The sequence below is a fragment of the Chiloscyllium plagiosum genome, unplaced genomic scaffold (assembly GCF_037043375.1).
Source record: "Chiloscyllium plagiosum isolate Xiang-an unplaced genomic scaffold, Cpla_swu_hap1 HiC_scaffold_23, whole genome shotgun sequence".
In the NCBI taxonomy this organism is placed as follows: Eukaryota; Metazoa; Chordata; class Chondrichthyes; order Orectolobiformes; family Hemiscylliidae; genus Chiloscyllium; species Chiloscyllium plagiosum.
The window spans coordinates 7,704,579-7,720,326 of record NW_028270161.1 but is presented as its reverse complement, the minus strand read 5'-3'; positions in this window follow the sequence as shown (position 1 = coordinate 7,720,326).

Genomic DNA, 15,748 nt, shown 5'->3' with positions numbered 1-15,748 from the left:
ATTGTAATTGAAAACAAAGTTGGGAAAGGGAACCAAGCGAAATTGTGATAAACCAAAGAAGCCACTTGCTAATGTTTGTTTCCATTTATAATCAGTAACTATGAAGCATTCTGTCATCCTAGACAGGTCAATTGGCCCTTGATGGAAAATCTGGGGTGGGTGGGTGGTGAGGAGCGATTGCTTGGGTGTATAAGTTAAGGGCATGTCGCCAAATCAGGAATGAGATGGAATTGATTGATGTTGATCATTTGAAAATAACAGCACAGTAAAATTGAATGAGCAGAGTTCATTGCTACATATGTGTGTTTTAGCCTGAGGGACTTATTAATATAAGCAAGGCCCCATCATGTTGAAATTATTTTGTATTTATTTAATTATCTTCCTTTACACAGCCCAGCACATCCTGCCTGGTTCACTAAGTGGAAGTGATGTAGATGAATGCACAGATGTGAGAAAAGGACATCTTTATATAATTTCCTGTTTTCCTTTTAGCAATGAACCCATCAGCTGTGAAAAAAATACCCTCAGGGTCTCTAGGTTAGATTCAGTTTAAAAAGTTAATAGCAATATTTGGAGAGTTATCTTTTTGAATTATAATGCTTGTCAATATCAAATTAAAACTGAATATCCTTGTCTCCACTGATTACATTTAAATAGGAGTGCATTTTGGAGAGTCCCTTTTTTATGGTTGTCCAGTCAACAAGCCGTCCTTTTTTTTTGTAAATATATTTATTATCAATTTTTTTAACTTTAAAACATATACAATTATTGAAAAAAACAATCAATCACAAATATCAGTATAATAAAAAGAAAAAAAACACAAATTACAATACAACTACTGACTACTAACTACTAACCTACTCTATAATACAAAGCAAACCCTAACACTATGCAAAGCAACACCAAAAAAAAAGAAAGAAAAGTCGTCCTGTTTTAAATTGTCTCCCTGTGGAGGCAAAATCTACATCAGGAATTGTCAAAACCTTTTAGGAGTACAATTGCATCAGTTTAGTATAGCCAAAATACTGTGATTGCCAGAAATCTAAAAGAAACACAGAGAATGTCAGAGAGCTGTTCTGTAGAAGTCATACCAGACTCAAAATGTTAACTCAGTTTCTCTCCCTACAGTTGCTACCAAAGCTGCTGAGTTTCTCCAGCATTCTCTGGAGTTGTATCAGTCTTTTCAGTCTAATAAAGGACTTACCAAAAGCATCTTCTCAGAAGGGTTAAGGATGAGTTGCTCAATAGTTTGTACATTAGATGAACACAAAACTACAAAGCCATAAACCCAGGCATGTGATTGCCTGTAAACTAATCCAAACAATTAGCTTAAATCATATGACTTCCAAAATGTGTATTTCAAAACAAAGCCACAATATCCCTTCAAAGATCCTTTCAAACATAGTCCAGGTATCTCTCCAATATTCCAAATGAGCCTCTAAATGTGAAGCCTCAAAAAATGCTAAATGCCAGTTGTTTTCATAATGCACCTCTTGGATAATCTCCCTCACTTTCTTATTTTAAGGTACTCCTTAAAGCTTACATTTTCACCAAACTTTTGTCTGTCTGTTTTAATTTATCTGTTTAACTTTAGTTCCCAAGCTCTTGGGAAGCACCTTGGAATGATCTATTACATGTTAGTTTCTCAGTAAATGTAAGTTGCAAATATATTTAACCGACCCACCTGTAGCTGCAGTTTAGTCTGATGCTGAAATAATTATGGGAAATTGAAGGTGATGCATTACTCTTTCCACTGGATTTGGACAGCTTCTACACATCTCTTTCATGTGCCCACAACTCTTTCTGAGAAACCCGTCCGTGAGTGTTTGCAACCTATCTGACTTGAGAACGTTCTTACTGCCATGTTCAACCTTATCCCTACCGGAAGTTCACACTCAGGAGTCCCTCAGTAATAACCAGGAAGTGGAGAGGGTTTTCCCTCTGAAACTCAGAGATGCCACAATAAAACATGTCCCTGATACTACCTAATTGCTCTCTGCAAAGATCAGGGATCAATCTTTACTTTGCTGTTGCTGGCTGCCACTGAAAAATTTAGTCACTTTTGTTGTTGATTACAAACATCATCAGCCAGAAGACTTTTTGCCTTAGCAAGTTTTGAGAAGATTTATAGCTCAGGTTGAGGTTTTGGATGTAGGTTTGCTCACTGAGCTGCAAGGTTTTCATTTCCAGACGTTTCATTACCCTATTAGGTAACATCTTCAGTGGGCCTCAAGCGAAGCAATGCTGAAAATTCCTGCTTTCTATTTATATGTTTGGGTTTCTTTAGGCTGGTGATGTCATTTTCGGTGGCGATGTTATTTCCTCTGGTGAGGTCACTTGCTGTTCCTTTTCTCAGGGGGTGGTAGATGAGGTCTCAATTGATGTGTTTGTTGACAGTGGTCTGGTTGGATAGAGTGTTGACAGTCTGAGAACATTCAATGCTCCCATCACCACTTGCACCAGAGTAGAATGTGGGCTGAACTCAAAATGATTGGGACGGGTGTGGAGAACAAAAGACCAGAGATGTGATTTGCAAGGTTTGTGAAGGTTTGTAGCTCAGGTTGAGGTTTAGGGTGTAGGTTTGCTCGCTGAGCTGTAGGTTTGATATCCAGACGTTTCATTACCTGGTTAGATAACATCATCAGTGGCGACCTCCAAGTTGAAATGGTGGGTCGTTTTTCCTCCATGTGTAGGGCTAAGAGGGAGAGAGGGTCGTGTCTTTTTGTGGCCACCATTTCGACTGGGACAACACATCTATCCTGGGACAGGCTAAGCAAAGACATGCCAGAGAATTCCTAGAGGCCTGGCACTCCAACCACAACGCCATAAACAAACACATAGATCTAGATACCATCTATCAACCCCTCAGAAAACAAACAGGAAATGACATCACCACAAACCCCAGGAACCCCATCCAGGAGAAAAGATATAAATAGAAAGCAGGAGACAACAGCTTCGCTTCACTTGGAGGTCGCCACTGATGATGTTACCTAGCCTGGTAATGAAACGTCTGGATATCAAACCTACAGCTCAGCGAGCAAACCTACACCCTAAACCAGAGATGTGATTTTTGGGAGAGTTTGACGGGAAGAGACAATGGTTGATGTGTTGATGCCGTAAAAAAACTGGACGAGTAGATGAGAGCAGGAGCAAGGTCTTTGGAACTGCACTTAGACAGACAGAATACAGAGGGGAGGACTAATTAACTGTCTCAGTAACAAAATATCCAGGAGAGATAGGCAGGCTTGTGTGCATCCTGCGACAGCTTCGATTGGAAATAATGCCCTTGTTCATTTTGAGACATGTGGCTACTGTAGACTCCATCTATCAGCTATTTGAGCAGATTGGTGCAGGATTGGTGCAAGCTCTTCTATTGTAATTGTTGGGACTGGAAGAGGAAACCATCAACTTATTTATTCAGGTCAACAGAATTGCCACTTGGAAAATCGCTGAGGCAAATGATTGTGTTCAGGAGGTGAACTGGCCCCGTACTATTACACATCGAAGATTACTATGCATTGAATGCTTAACCAGAATGATTCTATAAAACAGTGAGGAAGATCTGAGCTGCTCAGAAATAAGGTCAAGTCACATTTTTCTGGGAAAATGGCAGCAAGTTTCTTTGCTGTTCAATTTTTTTTAAAATCACTTAGTGTGGATTGATGTGAGCATCAATGGTTTGGCCAGCATTTATCACTCATGCTGATTACCTTGAGGACAGTTGAGAGTCAACCATATTGTTGTTGCTTTGGAGCCATATGTAGGCCAGACATGATGGCCAAGAATGGGAGATTTCCATTCCCAAAGGAGATTAATGAGCCAGATGGATAATCCACAATAATCAGCAACAGTAAGTGGTCATTATTAGACTCTTAATTCCCGATTTTATGGAATTCAAATAACATCATTTACTATGATGGTATTTGAACCAGGGTTTCTGAATTAATAATTTAGCAATAATGCCACTAAGCCATCTCCTCCCCAGGATTCTATTTGTGAAGAAGGTGGACGAGGGTTCCCTAGGCAGAGTGAAAAAAAATGAAAAAAATTGCTACAGCCGTGAAAACAGGCTCTTCGAAGAGCATCCCACCCAGACACATTCCCTACCCTATGACTGTACATTTACCTCTGACTAATGCACCTAACCTACACATCCCTGAACACTATGGGCAATTTAGCATGGCCAATTCACCTGACCTGCACATCTTTGGCTTTTGGGAGGAAACCGGAGCACCCGGAGGAACCCACGCAGACACAGGGAGACTGTGCAAACTCCACACAGACAGTCACCTGAGGCGGGAATTGAATCTGGTCCCTGGCGTTGTGAGGCAGCAGTGCTAACCACTGAGGCAGCATGCCACCCCGTGAAAATCAGGATGCTGCTTCTAATGAACTGCACTGTTTCATCGCACTTCTCACTTATGCCTTGGTAATGGTGGATAGGTTTTAGGGAGTCAGGAGTTACTTCCTACAGAATTCCTCGTCCCTGACCTATGCTTTACCACTGTATTTATATGGCCAGTCCAGTTCAATTTCTATTCAAGGGTAACTCCCAGGATGTTGATACTTGGGGATCAGTGACAGTAATGCCATGAATGTCAAAGAGCAATGGTCTCTTATTGGTCATTTCCTGGCACTTGTGTAGCACAAATGTTATTTGCCACTTTTCAGCTCAAGCCAGGAAATTGTTCAGGTTTTGCTGCATTTTTAACATGGATGACTTCAGTTTCTGAGGAGACATAAAAGGTGTTGAATATTGTGTAATCATCGGCCAACATCCCTACTTCTGACTTTATGTTGACAAGAAGGTCATTGATGAAGCAGCTGAAGATGGTTAGGCTGAGGACATTACCCTGAGGAACTCCTGCAGAGATGTCCTGGAGCTGAGATGATTAACCTCCAACAACCATAACCATCTTCTTATGTGCCTGGTATGACTTCAACCAGTGCAGACTTCTCCCTCTGTTTCCCATTAAATCTAGGTTTGCTAGTTTTGACTCCAGTTCAGTTCAGACATACAAAAGCTCCCCCACAAATCCCCAACAAAAGAATTACCTCATACTAGCATTGAACTGCGTTCTAAGATTTCGAGGTAAATCTTTCCCATAATCTTCCTATACAGCTGTCCCATGCAACAGCTGGTCCTTTAAAATAATTACATGACGTGATTTCTCAATTTATCTTTCCCCAGTTGGAATTGTCCCCACTGCCCTGCTTTGGAATTGTTGAGTGCCATTATGCATTGACTCGGTTTGGTAAGTATCAAATCAATCAATACTTGTAGATCTCTCTCTGAATCTCACCATCAGCCAATGTAATGCTATGGCATGCAGTTCACTAGAGACGCAAGCGCAAGCCTGGGCTTACATTCTAGTATGGGTAGTTCTGCTATTACGTGATAGTTGCAATCCTGTGTGACCCCGTGCTATTCAAAAATCGCGGAATACAAATAAGCTTAAAGTGTTGGCGATGTAATCACGTTATTGCCAACATGCACTTTATAAGTTTGCATTTTAGAAAAAGCGTGCCCTATTCACCCAATCGTGTTACGCCCAATTTGCATTAACAAAAAGTGCGTTATAGCAGAACCACCTGTTCAGTATGAAGTTAATGCTGCATTGTTGGAATTGGTGTTCTTGGGTTGAAGGCCCTGGCTTCACTCACCAAGAGGGAAAAGATATCGAATGGTACTCCATTGAAAATGAGCAGGACAGCTCTGTCCAGTATCCTGTCCAATATTACACCTCCGCCAACATCACAAAGAAACAGATTATCGAGTCATCACTCTGCTGATAATGGGATCTTGCCATGCTGCCACAATTCCTCCATGTATCAATGATTACCTTCAAAATTACTCCATCGACGATAAAGTTCTTTCAGATGTCCGGAGATCACTATATAAATTCAGCATTTTTTTCTCTATGTTTTGCATATTTATTTTCCCCTTTGAAGCAAGGTTTCGGTTTCATTTACATTCAAATTCACGTGCCACCTTTCTGCCTTCTTGTATATTTTACCTAGTGCTTTCCGTAACTTCTGAACTGCCACTTCCACTTCTGCTGCTGAGGCAAGTTCAACAGTACATTTGCAGAAATGAGAGACCGAAGGTGCTGAGGACACAGAAACGTGACTGTTTCTCATTCACAGTGCCAGCATTGCACAGCGAACATTTGACATTGGTGTTGTTCAGTGTAGAAACTGTCATTACAATTGGAATCCATGGTGATGGAAAATTGGTCTGTTTCTATGACGATTGGCTGAACAAGTGATGTTAAAAATCAGACTAGTTGTTTATCTAATACCAATGCATTGTCATAAATCCACGAGGTTAATAAATAGATGTTTGTGTAGAATCTGATTCCAGTTAACTGTGGAAGGTGCCCACTAACCATCCTAATTACACAATCACCAAAGTAATATTCATTTCTTTTGTTCATGAATCCAATGGTTATTGTGGACTTAGACCTTTGATTTATTGGATCGAATTGATTTTCAAATTTAGAATTCCTACATGTTTTCAAATCCCTCACCCATGATTAATCTCCACTAGCCCAGGCCAACATTCTCAAAATATTCCTCTGACTACTGATTCTTGCATATTCCAGAGTTTAATTGCCCAATTGCTTTGCTTTCAACTGTCTGGGTCCTAGAGTCTAGAATTCTTTACTTAATCTCTCTGCCTCCTGAGTTCCCTCTCCTATCTTAAGACACTGCTTAAAACTCATCCATTTGACCAAGCTTTTCATCACCAGTTTGAATAGCTCTTTATTTAGCTCATTACCAAACTTCACTTGACAGTGCTCCTGTGAAGTGCTTTGGGAAATGAAATAACTGCACCAGAGGCCAATGTCTCATCACCAAGTCATCCTTTACTTACTACAGCATGGTACACTGGCTGCGTCCAGCCAGGTCCGACTGAATCCTCAACTGAAGAGACAATAATCTCCTGGTTATGTATATTTTTTAAATTATTGGTGTTCCCATTGAAGCATTTAAAATTGTCAGGGGTATCAGGAAAGGTCAATATTGAGTGACTATTGTCCCTGGCTGGAAATTCTAAAAATAGGTGGCATACTTTCAGAATAAGGGGGAAACCATTTTAGACTTAGGTGAGAAATTTCTTCATTCAAAGGGTTGCGAATCTTTGAAATTTTCCATCCTAGATTTCAGTGGATGCATTGTAAGCTAGGTGTAATAACTGCAGAGAGGCCCCTATCCCTCACAAAGTCACCCCTTATTTACTTGTAACTGTACACTAGCCATGACCAGCCAGCTTGGCATCAGTCCCTTGAACTGAAGAGATTCCAAATCTCCTGGTTATATTGGTCAGCCAAGGCTTCCCTTGACTGGTCCATATTAACAACTCCAGTCAAGCAGTTAACAAGGTTAATCTGGTCCCAATCACTACAGGAATTTTTTTCCCATTAATAGCACTATAGAGATGAAAGATAAAGTTGACATTTTCCGACCAGATGATAGGATTGATCTCTCAGTAGGGAGAGATGACCGATGATGGTTTAACCTGAGGGTAATCACACCGCAGGAGAGGGGAGAGCTTGAGAAAGAGAACCTTTCATGGTAACCTCAGCCAGTGCAAGAATTGAATGAACACATCACTCCGTATTACAAACCAGCCATCCAGCTAACTGAACAAACCAACCTTTATGAAAATGCTAGTTGTCATTGATAGTTTTGAATGTATTTAACCCTTTCAATCATTTTTCATTTGGATGTGTTACAGTTCTATCATGTCCATCTCAAGACTTCAGTCAGTTGTATTGGATTTATATTAATAAAAGCAATATACTGCAGATGCTGGACATCTGAAATAAAAACAAAACACTGGAAAAACTCAGCAGGTCCTGCAGCAGCTGTGGAAAGAGAAACCAGAATTATTGTTCCAAAACCGATCCTCTTTTTAATCCTAATCAACTCTACTCCACCTTTTAGCAACCTTTCACTGGCTATATGGCCAAATAAGACTTTGGTTCTCGGAGAATTGAATATCTACTTAAAGGAGACTGAAAAGTATTTTTGATGGTGTTCTTTTTTTCTGATGCACTGGAAACATGGAAAGAATAAAGTGACCTTTGGGAGAGGTAAGGTATTCTGAAATTGTTAAAAGTAGGTATAAATTTATAAAGTAGCAAAATTACTGAAATTGTCAACATTCTTCAAAGTTTGTGAGAAGATTTGTAGTTCGGGTGCTCGTTGTTGTGGTTCTGTTCCCCGAGCTGGGAATTTGTGTTGCAGACGTTTCGTCCCCTGTCTAGGTGACATCCTCAGTGCTTGGGAGCCTCCTGTGAAGCGCTTCTGTGATCTTTCCTCTGCCATTCCTCCATGGTCTCATTCGACGTGACGGCACTGTTCACATCTATCGACAAAACCCAAGCCAGAGAAACAATAGCCAACCAGCTGGACGTACAGAACAGACAACAGGACGTTGAACCTATCAACAAAGACAGCATACTCAAACTACTGGACCTGTGCCTCACAACACACTTCACATTCAACCACAAATCAACAGCACACCCATGGGCTCACCCATCTCTGGACTCATAGCAGAAGCGGTAATGCAAAGATTAGAACAAACAGTCTTACCGCAAATTTAACCCAAACTCTGGGTCAGATATGTTGACGACACCTTTGTAATCATTAAAAACACAGAAATGGAGAACACACACCGGATCATCAACGCCACACTCACAGGAATACGATTCACGAAAGAGGAAGAAAAGGACAAGCAACTCCCATTCCTAGAGGGTACAGAGAACACCGAACGGTGAATTCAGCACAAAGGTATACAGGAAAGCCACACACACAGACCAAGTCCTGAACTACGAAAGCAACCACCCCAACACACACAAAAGAAGTTGCATCAAGACACTATTCAAAAGGGCCACAACACACTGCAGTACACCAGAACTGCAAAAAGAGGAAGAAGAACACCTATACAAGGTATTCGCCAAAAACGGATACTCGTGCAATTTCATCAACAGATGCCTAAGGGAAAGACAACGGAACGAGGACATGCCGCAACCCAAAGGACTAGCCACACTACCATACATCAGGAGCATTTCCGAAGTGACAGCCAGACTACTGCGACCACTAGGACTCATAACAGCACACAAACCAACAGCCACTCTCAGACAACAACTCACCAGAACGAAGGACCCGATACCCAGCATGAGCAAAACCAATGTAGTGTACAAAATCCCATGCAAGGACTGCACAAAACACTACTTAGGACAAACAGGAAGACAGCTAACGATCCGCATCCATGAACACCAACCAGCCACGAAACGACACGACCAGCTATCCTTAGTAGCCACACACTCAGATGACAAGCAACATGAATTCGACTGGGACAACACTACTATTATAGGACAAGCCAAACAGAGAACAGCCAGGGAATTCCTAGAGGCATGGCACTCATCCACAGATTCAATCAATAAGCACATCGACCTGGACCCAATATACCGACTACTGCAGCGGACAGCTGGAACTGACAACCGGAAGCGGCAGATTCAAACCGTTACAAATGGCGGAGGAAAGATCACAGAAGCGCTTCACAGGAGGCTCCCAAGCACTGAGGATGTCACCTAGACAGGGGACGAAACGTCTGCAACACAAATTCCCAGCTCGGCGAACAGAACTGTCAACATTCTTGTCAAAAGCAACTGTCAAAAGTTCAGACAAACTGAACTGTCTAAGGTGTCAATGCATTTAAAATTCCTGCTCTTTAACTGCATTGAAACGGAAATGTCAGATGTATTAAAAAATATCATCAGTCACTGTATTACATTTGGTTTGCTAACACCTGAGAGTTACATTACTGGATTAATGCTACAAAATTGAGTCAAATATTGTCATTGTTGGATTCTGGCACTACAAAGTTGGTTGATAACTTCAAGACTTTGGTTTATAAATGCCAAAGCTTGTTGTTATAAGTTAACATGTAGTTGAAGGAAGTTAAATGTAGTTGTTTTTGAATGAATACAAGTGTTTTTCTTGAATAAAGTCTGCCATAGGCAATTAGGACTTTATCTAATTTCATCTTAGCTTGGCTCCTGAGAGCCGTCCATCATGGATACCAGGTGAGTTGACATGGCAGATATGATAGCAACGGTGGTGGATGTGATGCATGAGTTGCTAAGAGTTGACATGAAGCTGGCATAAGACCGACAAGGCGGGGGGGGGTCAGGTCCTGGGGAATGTTGCTGAACAAAGAGACCTTGGCATGCAGGTTCATAGCTCCTTGAAAGCAGAGTTGCAGTTGACAGGATGGTGAAGAAGGCATTTGGTATGCTTTCCTTTATTGGTCAGAGTATTGAGTACAGGAGTTGGGGGGTCATGTTGTGGCAGTACAGGGCATTGGTTAGGTGACTTTTCGAATATTGCGTGCAATTCTGGTCCCGTTCCTATCAGAAAGATGTTGTGAAACTTGAAAATTTCAGAAAAGATTTACAAGGATGTTGCAAGGGTTGGAGGGTTTGAGCTATAGGGAGAGGCTGAACAGGCTGGGGCTGTTTTCCCTGGAGCATCGGAAACTGAGGGGTGACCTTATAGAGGTTTATAAAATCATGAGGGACGTGGATAGGGTAAATAAGCAAGGTTTTTTCCCTGGGGTGGGGAGTCCAGAACTAGAGGGCATAGGTTCAGGGTGAGAGGGGTAAGATATAAAAGGGAACTATGGGGCAACTTTTTCACACAGAGGATGGTGGGTGTATGGAATGAGCTGCCAGAGGAAGTGGTGGAGGCTGATACAATTAACACATTTAAAAGGCAACAGGATGGGTATATGAACAGATAGGGTTTGGAGGGCCTAGTGCTGGCAAATGTGTCTAGATCTGGTCAGCATGGACGAGTTGAACTGAAGAGTCCGGTTCCATGCTGTACCTGGAAAAGGATAGACCAGATCTAAAATTTGAAGTTCTAAATTGGAGGAAGGCTAATTTTGACAATATTAGGTAAGAACTTTCAAAAGCTGACTGGGGCAGATGTTCGCAGGTAAAGGGATAGCTGGAAAATGGGAAGTCTTCAGAAATGAGATAACGAGAGTCCAGAGACAGTATATTCCTGTCAGGGTGAAAGGAAAGGCTGGTAGGTGTAGGGAATGCTGGATGACTAAAGAAATTGAGGGTTTGGTTAAGAAAAAGAAGGAAGCATATGTCAGATATAAACAGGATAGATCGAGTGAATCCTTAGAAGAGAATAAAGGAAGTAGGAGTATACTTAAGAGGGAAATCAGGAGGGCAAAAAGGGGACATGAGATGGCTTTGGCAAATAGAGTTAAGGTGAATCCAAAGGGTTTTCACAAATACATGAAGGACAAAAGGGTGACAAGGGAGTGAATAGGGCCCCCTTAAAAATCAGCAAGGCAGCCTTTGTGTGGAGCCACAGGAAATGGGGGAAGTACTAAACAAGTATTTTGCATCAGTATTTACTGTGGAAAAGGATATGGAAGATACAGACTGTAGGGAAATAGATGGTGACATCTTGAAAAATGTCCATATTACACAGCAGGAACTGCTGGATGTCTTGAAACGTTTAAAAGTGGATAAATCCCCAGGACCTGATCAGGTGTACCCGAGAACTCTGTGGGAAGCTAGAGAAGTGATTGCTGAGCCTCTTGCTGAGATATTTGTATCATCGATAGTCACAGGTGAGGTGCCGGAAGACTGGAGGTTGGCAAACGTGGTGCCACTGTTTAAGAAAGGTGGTAAGGACAAGCCAGGGAACTATAGACTGGTGAGCCTGACCTCAGTGGTGGGCAAGTTGTTGGAGGGAATCCTGAGGGACAGGATATACATGTATTTGGAAAGGCAAGGACTGATTAGGGATAGTCAACATGGCTTTGTGCGTGGGAAATCATGTCTCACAAACTTCTTTTTTGAAGAAGTAACAAAGAGCATTAATGCAGGCAGAGCAGTAGATGTGATCTATATGGACTTCATTAAGGTGTTCAACAAGGTTCCCCATGGGACACTGGTGAGCAAGGTTAGATCTTTTGGAATACAGGGAGAACTAGCCATTTGGATACAGAACTGGCTCGAAGGCAGTGGTGGTAAAAGGTTGTTTTTCAGACTGGAGGCCGGTGACCAATGGAGTGCCACAAGGATCAGTGCTGGGTCCTCTACTTTTTGTCATTTACATAAATGATTTGGATGCGAGCATAATGAGTATAGTTAGTAAGTTTGAAGATGAGACCAAAATTGGAGGTGTAGTGGACAGGGAAGGAGGTTACCTCAGATTGCAATGGGATCTTGGGCCAATGGGCTGATAAATACAAGGGGCTTCATTTTGAGAAAGAAAATCTTAGCAGGACTTATACACTCAATGGGAAGGTCCTGGGGAGTGTTGCTGAACAAAGAGACCTTGGAGTGCAGGTTCATAGCTCCTTCAAAGTGGAGTCGCAGGTAGATAGGATAGTGAAGAAGGCGTTTGGTATGCTTTCCTTTAATGATCCGAGTATTGAGTACAGGAGTTGGGAGGTCATGTTGTGGCTGTACAGGACATTGGTTAGGCCACTGTTGGAATATTGCGTGTAATTCTGGTCTCCTTCCAATCGGAAAGATGTTGTGAAACTTCAAAGCATTCAGAAGAAATTTACAAGGATGTCATCAGGGTTGGAGGATTTGAGCTGTAGGGAGAGGCTGAACAGGCTGGGGCTGTTTTTCCTGGAGCGTTGGAGGCTGAGGGGTGATCTTATAGAGGTTTACAAAATTATGAGGGACATGGATAGGATAAATAGGCAAGGTCTTTTCCCTGAGATGGGGGAGTCCAGAACTAGGGGGCATAGATTTAGCGTGAGAGAGGAAAGTTATAAAAGAGACCTACGAGGCAACTTTTTCACACGGAGAGTGGTACGTGTATGGAATGAGCTGCCAGAGGAAGTGGTGGAGGCTGGTACAATTGTGATATTTAAAAGGCATCTGAATGGGTATATGAATAGGAAGGGTTTGGTGGGATATTGGTCAGGTGCTGGCAGGTGGGACTAGATTGGGTTGAGATATCTGGATAGCATGGGCAAGTTGGACTGAAGGGTCTGTTTCTGTGTTGTACATCTCTATGACTCTATAATTACATCTCTTTGACTGTATGACTCTATAACTAGGTGGGCGGCACGGTGGCACAGTGGTTAGCACTGCTGCCTCACAGCGCCAGAGAACTGGGTTCAATTCCCGCCTCAGGCGACTGACTGTGTGGAGTTTGCACATTGTCTGCGTGGGTTTCCTCCGGGTGCTCCGGTTTCCTCCCACAGTCCAAAAACGTGCAAGTTAGGTGAATTGGCCACGCTGAATTGCCCGTACTGTTAGGGGCAGGGGTAAATGTAGGGGAATGGGTCTAGGTGGGTTGTACTTCGGCGGGTCAGTGTGGACTTGTTGGGCCGAAGGGCCTGTTTCCACACTGTAAGTAATCTAAACTATGAGGTGGCATGGACGGGGCACTGGTTTTGAAGGCTGAAGGGCTCTTTGATGATTTACTCATTTTCTAAGAAAATATCAAAGCTGTGCCAATGCACCAAGGCTCCACTAGACTCGACGTCTTCCACACTCCAACTGGGGTCACCAACCTTCAACTCCCAGGGAACCTTGCCATTCTGATACAGAAGCCCCCTTTCCTCAGGTTAGGTTTGAGGGGCCAGGCTACCCTGCCCCAGAACCAAAGATTCAAACCACACCCCGCCCCCCAGCCCCACCCTGATCTGTGAAAGGATTCCTGTGAACCTTCTCTGCACACTGTCAAAGGCCTCCTTCTCCCTTCAACAGTCCAGTGCAGGCTGAAACATTTCTTAAAGTTTCTCCATAACTCCCCTGCTTTTGCACTCAATGCCAATCTATCCTTGACCTCATGCAATTACTTTGGAGTTAAAGGGAAGAGGATGGGAAGGTGTTATTCAAGTGCAAATGCACTCATACACTCAGTCACGAAATTCAAATTCTCTTTGCAATTTGTCTCTGGCACTTTGCTCCCAGATCCACAAACCAAATAAATGACAGAGTGCTAAAGCACAGAAGCAGATCAGTCAGCTGGACACTGGCCTCCTCACTCCTGCTCCAAATCAGCCTGCCCTGCTTTCTCCTTACACTCTTCTTTCCAAGTGGTTTTAAGGGAAATTGCTCTCTCTGCAATAGATGAAAGAAGAATGTTCCACAATTCAACTGTTCTCGTGTGTAAAATAAATCTAATCCCATAAAGCTAGGATAGTTTGGTGTCAGTATCTTGCCCCATTATTTCATGCCATGTATCTGGTTGGCTGTGGATCAGTCTGTTTATTTTATTTCCTGACATTTCTTGAATACTTATACAATGAACCTTCCTTTATGGCATTTAGTTTGTTGTAAATTTCATCGCTTTCCCATATTCTGTACTAGATTCAGTTATTGTTCAGGATGTGTGTCCAGTTGGTTATATATAGATCTCCCCCTTTTATGCGGCACATTTAGTCAGCTGCATACAGATTTTCTTATTACATTTATTGTTACTGGTTGGTTTAATATACAGCTATCTCTTTCATTGACTAGATTTGAATGACTATATATATATAGCTCTATTCCTTCCAAATTATTGACTCGGTTGAAAGTATTTCAATTTGTCTCTGATTATATCTATTTTATTTGCAAACCAGAAATTCCTGTTACTCTCCACTTCAGTGCTTTTGCCCAGGCTCCATAGCAACTTGCCTGTCTTTGCCTTTCCACAATGTTCTAATTCAGCCGCATAAACCTGCAGAAATCATATTCTATATTCCTGCCCGCTATTTGGAAGCCCTCTCAGAACTTGTAATATTCAGTAACTAGAAACGGTAATAAGCCCCAGTTCATCTCGGCCTAAGTGAGCTGGATTTTCAGGGCTGAGAGGAAGCAAGGCATTAGGTGCTGGGATGGGGGCCACCACATTGGGACACCAGGCTGGGGAGGTGGTCTCCGTTACCGATAGCAACCAGCTCACTACTTTCACTCATTGTCTGGACCAGTGCATCCTGCTCTGTTAATGTTTCTTTTCCCTGTGGTTGGGAGTCCAGAACTAGATGGCATAGGTTTAGCGTGAGAGGGGAAAGATATAAAAGAGACCTAAGGGGCAACTTTTTCACGCAGAGGGTGCTATGTGTGTGGAATGGGCTGCCAGAGGAAGTGGTGGAGGCTGGTACAATTGCAAAATTTAAAAGGCATTTGGATGCGTATATGAATCGGAAGGGTTTGGAGGGATATGGGCCGGGTGCTGGCAGGTGGGACTAGATTGTGTCGGGATATCTGGTCAGCATGGACGGATTGGACAGAAGGGTCTGTTTCCATGCTGTACATCTCTATGACTCTATGACGCCATACCAAAGGTGTGTGTGTGTGTGTGTGTGCGTGTGAGTGTGTACGTGTGTGTGTGTGTGAGTGTGTGTGTGTCTGTGTGCGTATGTGTGTGAACGTGTGCGTGTGCGCACGTGTGTGTGTGTGCGTGTGCGTACATGTGTGTGTGTGTGAGTGTGTATGTGTGTGTGAGTGTGTGTGTGTGTGAGAGTGGGTGTGCATGTGTGTGCGCGCACGTGTGTGCGCGTGGGTGTGTGTGAGAGCGTGTGCGTGTGTGAGTGTGTGTGTGAGTATGTGTGTGTGTGAGTGCGTGTGAGTATGTGTGTGTGCATGTGTGTGCGCGTGTGTGTGAGAGTGTGTGTGTGAGTGTGTGTCCGCGTGTGATTGTGTGTGTGTTCGCGTGTGAGTGTGTGTGTGTGTGTGTGAGTGTGTGTGTGTGAGTG